General features: G+C 37.2%; 1 long non-coding RNA gene across 6 annotated transcripts; it reads left to right on the top strand.

The window, feature by feature from the left end:
* The first annotated feature begins 1,358 nt into the window (after nucleotides 1–1,358).
* Nucleotides 1,359–5,439, top strand: LOC123395905. 6 transcript variants are annotated; one of them, XR_006609857.1, is made up of 6 exons: nucleotides 1,359–2,404; nucleotides 2,503–2,616; nucleotides 2,866–2,961; nucleotides 3,888–4,069; nucleotides 4,145–4,427; nucleotides 4,992–5,437. It is a non-coding gene; the product is annotated as an uncharacterized LOC123395905 (long non-coding RNA). The 6 variants fall into 6 exon arrangements; XR_006609856.1 differs by having other exon boundaries at nucleotides 1,360–2,404; nucleotides 4,145–5,439; XR_006609860.1 differs by lacking the exons at nucleotides 3,888–4,069; nucleotides 4,145–4,427; nucleotides 4,992–5,437 and having other exon boundaries at nucleotides 1,369–1,669; nucleotides 1,758–1,830; nucleotides 1,959–2,404; nucleotides 2,866–3,058.
* The last annotated feature ends 3,163 nt before the right edge of the window (nucleotides 5,440–8,602 follow it).

Genomic DNA, 8,602 nt, shown 5'->3' with positions numbered 1-8,602 from the left:
TGAAACTGTGAGCTCATTAGATGAAAAAGATGACGAGGAGAGCGAAGAACAAAAGGAGGAAGAGAGGACTAGCTACCCCTGCCCACCTTCTAATGAGAGTAACTCTTCAACTCATACATTGTTTAATTTCCCTTCGTTCTTACCAAAGGATGAATGCTATGTTGATTGCTATGATCCCTTGGATTCGTTTGAAATATCCCTTTTTGATGAACTTGATGCTTGCTATGCTTGTTGCCATGATGCCAATATGAATGATGCTTATGAGGATGAACTTGCTATAGTTCTTTATGTTAAACATGAAATTGTTGCTATCACACCCACTTATGATAGTCCTATTATCTTTTTGAACTCTCCCAACTACACTATATATATGTATGATTTCTTATATGCTATCACTCTTTGTTGATTTCTTATATGCATGATTTGATATCTTTGTAAGTCTCTCCGAGTCTCGGGTTTTGTTTGGCCAACTAGATCTATGATTCTTGCAATGGGAGAAGTGCTTGGTTTTGGGTTCATACCGTGTGGTGACCTTTCCCAATGATAGAAGGGGCAGCAAGGAACGCATCGTGTTGTTGCCATCAAGGGTAACAAGATGGGCTTTTATCGTAGATATGAGATTGTCCATCTACATCATGTCATCTTGCTTAAGGCGTTACTCTGTTCTTATGAACTTAATACACTAGATGCATGCTGGATAGCGGTCGACGTGCGGAGTAATAGTAGTAGATGCAGAAAGTATCGGTTTACTTGTTTTGGACGTGATGCCTATAGATATAATCATTGCCTTAGATAAAGTCACGACTTTGCGCGGTTCCATCAATTGCTCGACAGTAATTCGTTCACCCACCGTCTACTTGCTTTCATGAGAGAAGCCACTAGTGGACACTACGTCCCCCGGGTCTATTTGCAACTATCGTTTCCACTTTCACTTTTACTTTGCTCTGTTTACTCTTTGCTTTCAGTTCTCACTTTGCAAACAATCTATAAGGGATTGACAACCCCTTCATAGCATTGGGTGCAAGCTCTTTGTGTTTGTGTAGGTACCTGTGACTTGACGAGATCTTCCATTGGTTCGATACCTTGGTTCTCAAAACTAAGGGAAATACTTACCGCCGCTATCTATACCTAAACTAATTAGAGACTCTCAATTAATTCTCACGTTAATTAGAAATTAGGAGCCATAGATTTAATAATGGGGCCAAGTTATTACGGTCAAGATTAACTTCTACATTTTTGGGAAAAAACTAAAAGAGATACCCTTAAAATATCTATCTCACCGTTTCTTCCTTTCGCAGTAAAAAAAAGCTGAAGCAATCCTAATTTCTCTCAATCTCCCAGGTAGGTACGTCTCCATCTCTTCCTTTCCCACTAACAACCCTAAAAAACGACCTGAAGTAATCTATTCTCTCTCCCGCAGCAAATCTCTCAAGCTCTCATGTCTCTCTTCATGTTCTGATGGGAAAGAGATCCATGTCTTTCTCATATTGGAGGAAGGAAGTTGGAGATGGACCCCTCTCTCAATTTCACATCTCTCTCCTCAAACTCTCTTCTCTCTCTACCTCTCCACATGGAAATAGATCCGTGCCTCTCCCAAATTGCAAGAAGGAAGTGGGGCATGGATCTGCTGCACTGTCGGAGCTAATCACATTTTCTTTATCCAGATCAGGTTTGACTTCTCACACTTATTTGTTTTTAGTTTGCTTTTGCCAATTTCTCCACGTGGAAATAGATCCGTGCCTCTCCCAAATTGCAAGAATCAAGCGGGGCATGGATCTGCTGCGCTGACGGAGCTAATCACATTAAAATATATATTTTCATCCAGATCAGGTTTGTCTTCTCACACTGATTTATTTTTTGTTTGATTTTGTCAATTTGGATTCAAATTTTTTCATCGCCCCCTTTGATCGTGCTATTAGCGATTCAGTTTTCTTTTACTGTGCGTTTGCTTGAAGCAGACCTCGATGTCAAGAGAAAATCAGTATTCTATATCTCTCCAAAAACAAGATATAGATCTTCATGTAGCGTACAGGACAAAAACCTGTACCGTATATGTAGAAAAAGAGACTATCCAATGTCAATACTTCCTCTACGGGTGGAACTCTATTTCCTGTTCCTGTACGGGTGGAACTCTATTCTCTGCTATGATTCAGCTTCCCATCATCGTTCTCTCAATCCATCAACCAATAGAGGCAGGGTGTGAGGGATATGGAGGACAAAGCTATACTGTTCAGTTACATGTGATGGATGACGGCTATTTTGAGCCCCGGAGGGAAGGTAATCTTCAAGAACAATGATCTTGCTAGACATCGACCAACTTGACCAAGACCTCGCCACGGTTGATGACTTCAACAAGGATGATTTTCATCATGGGGTAAGGTAAACTAAAGGTTTTACGGCTAAGGTAAATCAACAATACTATCTTCCAGATTTCATATTTTTATAGTCACTAGATGAATTAAGGCCTGATGGGGTCTTCCCTTTTCATATGTGTGCATTTAGCTAAATCTCCATCCAATTGCTGCCATTAATCGTGAATGGACCTACAGTCTGAAAGTTCAAGGATGACATGTTTCTAGGGTCAGCAATAATTGAAAAAGGTTAGTGGTAACAAAGGTAAGACTTGAGAATTCATGGATGATGTGATTTCTACTTTGTTATGATGATTTTTTCTCTTCTCTTCTGTTTAGATCTCATGATTTATTAGTTACCTTACTGTCATGTAATCTCCACACTGTTGTCGTACTTGATTTGGAAACACCATAAAACATATGATGCTCCAACACAAAGCATCTTCTAATTTCTAAGTCTGACTTACGGAATGATGCACTTCAATTATTTTACTTATGCTATGCGCACATGCAGGCACTGCAGCATAATTTTATCATCCACCAATGGAAGACAATCTGACATGGAAGCTCTGAAGAGTATCAATATGTAGCCATTTAATTCCTATAACATGTACTCACTATTACCTGCTTTTATGCACTTGATCTGATGTTTTGATATGTACACTTAAACAAGTTATTTGTTAATGGTTTCCACACATTTCTCTCAAGAAAAACATGTGTTTGTTTACTTTCTCTTCTTTATGTCTTGGCCATTTGTGAATGAGACTAAATATCTCTGGTTATTTTACGCATATTGTCCTCTGAGATTGTAATAAAAAAACCGAGATATGCTCCTCTACTTCGGCCATTAAATTATTCAGATTATTCCGAATTTAATAAATACATTTCCAACTGCATAATTGCTTACCTCATAGATTTTATTTCTTCTAAATTTATAAATCCAGAAAGGATTATAATAAGGCTCCTGAGTTGCTGTATTTGGTAAGTCTGTTACATGCATGTACGTCAAAACTTATTGTTTGATGCTACAATCATAGCTTTTCAAGACTATTTGTTCCATAGTTTGCTCCTCTAATACATATTGTCTTTTTATGTTGGATAATCACACCTCTTTTGTGCTCATTTTCTCGACATAGTGAAGATTTTTTTGCTTCTCATGTATAGATATGAACCTTTAAATGTCTTCAGAATTCTATCAATCTATACACATTTGAAGAAAATCCGGTCAATATAATATATACATCTTTGACAATATATGTTTCCAAAAGTAATTTCAAAGTATATTTACATATTCTTTTTTATCTCTGTGCATGCACAATATATATCAGTACACATGACGTGCTCACTACTGGAATTCCCTATTTTGTGGAGTGCCAAACACAATCGGAAAATGCTGAAAAAAACTCGGCATAATATATGCCGAGTGCTACACTCGAAAACACAACTATGTTCGGCGCATGTCGGCTAATTTATATCGTCATTTTTTCTTTTGTACGGGCACCAATCGGCACCTAATAAAATTTTCGCCGAGTGCAGAACATAGGGACACGGCAAACAAATGACATAGATGGAAGGACAAGTTACGACCGTTTTACCGTTTACCCGATTGGGCAAAAGTATGCTCCGGTAGGGCTACCCAGATGGCACCATGTGTCATGTTTGCCGAGAACAATATAAGGCAAACGGGTCTTAGACACGACACAGCTAGGCTAAAGAAGGTAACTTTGATTCTCCATGTTGGTTGATTGCTAGCTTGATGCTAATATTTGACGTATTAACATTACCTGCATCAGATGTTTCTGTAGCGTTCGAGGATGAGAACATGATGTATATGGTGCTGAAGGAACCATAGGAATAGGCATTTCGATGAAAGACATGGAGAAGATGATGTCCAGTGAAGGAAAATGCAGGGAAATAAAGCATGAGTAGTTTAGAGTGGTCAATATGAATGCAGATTTAGTTTCAGGAAGAAGTGGATTCTGAATATAACAAGAGGTCAATGATGCAAGAACTAGGATAAGGCGTAACATGGTTGCTCCAAGATATATTTGGACAATGTCGACCAAATTACGTAAGGTAGCAACCCAATGAATTGTACAAATAAGTTTTACGGTCTTTAAAACATGTTTTGATTTTTCCGATCATTAAGCATTACCATCGTCGTATGCAAGATGAGCCAAATTAAAACTTATGGCCTTAATTCCGCATTAACATCATGGTATGCAAGATGAGCCAAATTAAAAATTATGGCCTTAATGCTCGGCAAGCCTCATGGTTCATAAGGTGAGTCATCTTAATATATTCTGTTTTTAACAAATATAGGCACTGTTTCCAAGACCCTTAATAGTATCTTTCAAATACCCATTCTTGAATATTGATGAGACATTATATACAAGAAAATGTTTTTCTAGAGATGATTTTATTTAAGATATTGTAGAGATGATTTAAATATGTTGTTTAACCCTTATTTGGAGAATGCCATAACTTGGAACTCCTTTTTAGAGCATGTACTCAATTATGTATAGGTTCACCTTTCTAAAAGTTCTTGAAAGAAAAGCCACTTCAATTCCCTGAATTGTTTACCATTTCAATTCTTAAATCGGTCGTCTTATGTTTCCATAAATGTTTTGTGGTTTGTAGGATAATACATGGGAGTATCCGATGGCCCTTATGTCTCTATACATTTCGAGTGGTACCCTCAATAAATATCTGGTACCATCTCCCATCCACTTTTTCCCACCATGTAAGACTGAACACTATGTCCTTGCTACTTATGTTCCATTTATGGTTAACCATGCTCTTTTTAGATTATGAAAATATAAAAGGTCACCAGCTACAGTTTGGAATAATTATTGTGTACTACTCATAATAAATATAAGAAAAAAATTGTACGAAAAAATATATCTAGATTGTCGCAAGAGTTAACAAACAAGACATAAGCTATATGTAACCACACATAACTGCAACCTACAAAATGTTAATTTTCACAATTTAGAAATTCAAGCATGTAATATTTCAATATATGAAATTTAAATACATAATTGCAATTTACTGTTTGCATTATGGAAATAAACCATTGATAAAATTATCAAAATTTCATAGATTAAGAAAAAAAGTTGTTTAGAGCAAATATTGTATTAATAACAATTATTTCAAAAGTTATGTAATGACTATACTTTTGATGCAAACGAATATATAATATTGTTGATGTTTATCATTACTAAACAGGTATAGTTATAATTTTAGTTTTTCCATATGTTTTTAGTACTTTTATAGGAGATTTATAGGAGGCAAGCCATAACACAGATTTTTAATAGAATCTCATACCGTGTAAAGTTGTATAGCATGCTAGCCCGTGCGAATGCACGGGTTGGCGACTAGTTTCCCTAACTTTTATAAGTTTTCAGAATTTTTGGAGTATCAGAAGTATGGTATAAGTTCAGATTACTACAGACTGTTTTGTTTTTGACAGATTCTGTTTTCTTTGCATTGTTCTCTTATTTTGATGAATCTATGGGTAGTATCGGGGGGTATGAACCATGGTGAAGTTGGATTACAGTAGATATAATGATAATATGAATTCGGAATGAGTTCACAACAGTACTTAAAGTGGTGATTTACTTTATTATACTGACGTATCTCACGAAGGTTTTGTTGAGTTTTGTGTGATTGAAGTTTTCAAGTTTTGGGTAAGACCACGATGGATGAAGGAATAAGGAGAGGAAAGAGCCTAAGCTTGGGGATGCCCGAGGCACCCCAAGGTAATATTCAAGGAAGACTCAAGCGTCTAAGCTTGGGGATGCCCCGGAAGGCATCCCCTCTTTCGTCTACAATCTATTGGTAATTTTACTCTGAGCTATATTTTTATTCGTCACATGATATGTGCAAATGCTTGGAGCGTCTTTTGTGTTTATTTTTCCTTTTTTCTTTTATGCACCATGCTGGTATGATATAGTCCTTGGTTTATTTATAGAATGCTCTTTGCACTTCGCTTATATCTTTTGAGTATGGCTTTATAGAATGCTTCATGTGCTTCACTTATATCATTTGAAGTTTGCATTGCCTGTTTCCCTACACATAGAAAACCGCCATTTGTAGAATGCTCTTTTGCTTCACTTATATTGGTTAGAGCGGGGCATATCTTTTGTAGAAAGAATTTAACTCTCATGCTTCACTTATACCTATTTAGAGAGTTAACAGGAGTTGGTTAGTCATAAAATCCTACATAAAACTTGTAGATCATTGAATATGATATGTTTCATTCCTTGCAATAGTTTTGCGACATGAAGATGTGATATTAGAGTCATGCTAGTGAGTAATTGTGTATTCGTAGAAATACTTGTGTTAAGGTTTGTGATTCCCGTAGCATGCACGTATGATGAACCGTTATGTGACGAAGTCGGAGCATGATTTATTTATTGATTGTCATCCTTTGTGTGGAGGTCGGGATCGCGTGATGGTTAACTACTACCAACCCTTCCCCTAGGAGCATGCGTGTAGTACCTTGTTTCGATGACTAATAGACTTTTGCAATAAGTATGTGAGTTCTTTATGACTAATGTTGAGTCCATGGATTATACACACTCTCACCCTTCCACCATTGCTAGCCTCTCTAGTACCATGCAACTTACGGCGGTGCATTGCACCCACCATATACCCTTCCTCAAGACAGCCACCATACCTACCTATCATGGCATTTTCATAGCCATTCTGAGATATATTGCCATGCAACTTCCATCGTTCCGTTTATTATGACACGCACCATCATTGTCATATTGCTTTGCATGATCGTAAGATAGCTAGCATGATGTTTTCATGGCTTGTCCGTTTTTTATGTCATTGCTACGCTAGATCATTGCACATCTCGGTACACCGCCAGAGGCATTCATATAGAGTCATATTTTGTTCTAAATATCGAGTTGTAACTAAATAAAAGTGTGATGATCATCATTATTAGAGCATTGTCCCATGTGAGGAAGTAATAAAAGAGGACAAAGAAGCCCACCAAAAAAGGAGAAAAAAATGTAATAAAAAAACTAAAAAAATGAGAGAAAAGAGAGAAGGGACAATGCTACTATCCTTTACCACACTTGTGCTTCAAAGTAGCACCATGATCTTCATGATAGAGAGTCTCAGATGTTGTCACTTTCATATACTAGTGGGAAATTTTCAATATAGAACTTGGCTTGTATATTCCAATGATGGGCACCGTCAATTGCCCTAGGTCTTCGTGAGCAAGCGAGTTGGATGCACACCCACTTAGTTTCTTTTTGAGATTTCATAAACTTATAGCTCTTGTGCATCTCTTGCATGACAATCTCTACTCACTCACATTGATATCTATTGAGGGGCATCTTCATATCCCGTTGATATGCCTAGTTGATGTGACCATCTCCTCCTTTTTGCCTCACAACTATCACCATATTCTATTCCACCTATAGTGTTATGTCCATGACTCACACTCATGTATTGCATGAAAGTTGAAAAAGTTTGAGAACACTAAAGTATGAAACAATTGCTTGGCTAACACTGGGTATGTGCATGATTTAAATACGTTGTGTGGGGAAGATGGAGCATAGCCAGACTATATGATTTTGTAGGGATAACTTTCTTTGGCCATGATATTTTGAGAAGGCATGATTGCTTTGTTAGTATGCTTGAAATATTATTGTCTTTATGTCAAATGATAGACTATTGCTTTGAATCACTCATGTTTTAGTATTCATGCCATGATTAGATTATATGATCAAGATTATGCTAGGTAGCATTCCACATCAAAAATTATCTTTTTTTATCATTTAGCTACTCGAGGACGAGCAGGAAATAAGCTTGGGGATGCTGATACGTCTCCGTCATATCTATAATTTTTGATTGTTTCATGCCAATATTGTACAACTTTCATATACTTTTGGCAACTTTTTATACTATTTTTGGGACTAACATATTGATCCAGTGCCCAGTGCCAGTTCCTGTTGGTTGCATGTTTTTTGTTTCGCAGATTATCCATACCAAACGAAGTCCAAACGCAATAAAAAACCTACGGGGATTTTTTTGGAATATTTATGATTTTTGGGAAAAAGAATCAAGGAGAAACGATTCCCGAGGGGGTCACAAGCCCCCTAGCCGTGGCCTGGGGGTAGGGCCGCGCCTGGCAAGCTTGTGACCAGTCCCTAAGGTGGTTGGGGCCCTTCTTTCGCTGCAAGAAAGATAATATCTGGAAGATAATCATGTTAAAGTTTCAGCCCAATCGG

This window comes from Hordeum vulgare, chromosome 5H, assembly GCF_904849725.1.
Source record: "Hordeum vulgare subsp. vulgare chromosome 5H, MorexV3_pseudomolecules_assembly, whole genome shotgun sequence".
NCBI lineage: Eukaryota > Viridiplantae > Streptophyta > Magnoliopsida > Poales > Poaceae > Hordeum > Hordeum vulgare.
The sequence above is the reverse complement of the archived record's forward strand: the minus strand, read 5'-3'. Positions and strand labels throughout refer to the sequence as shown.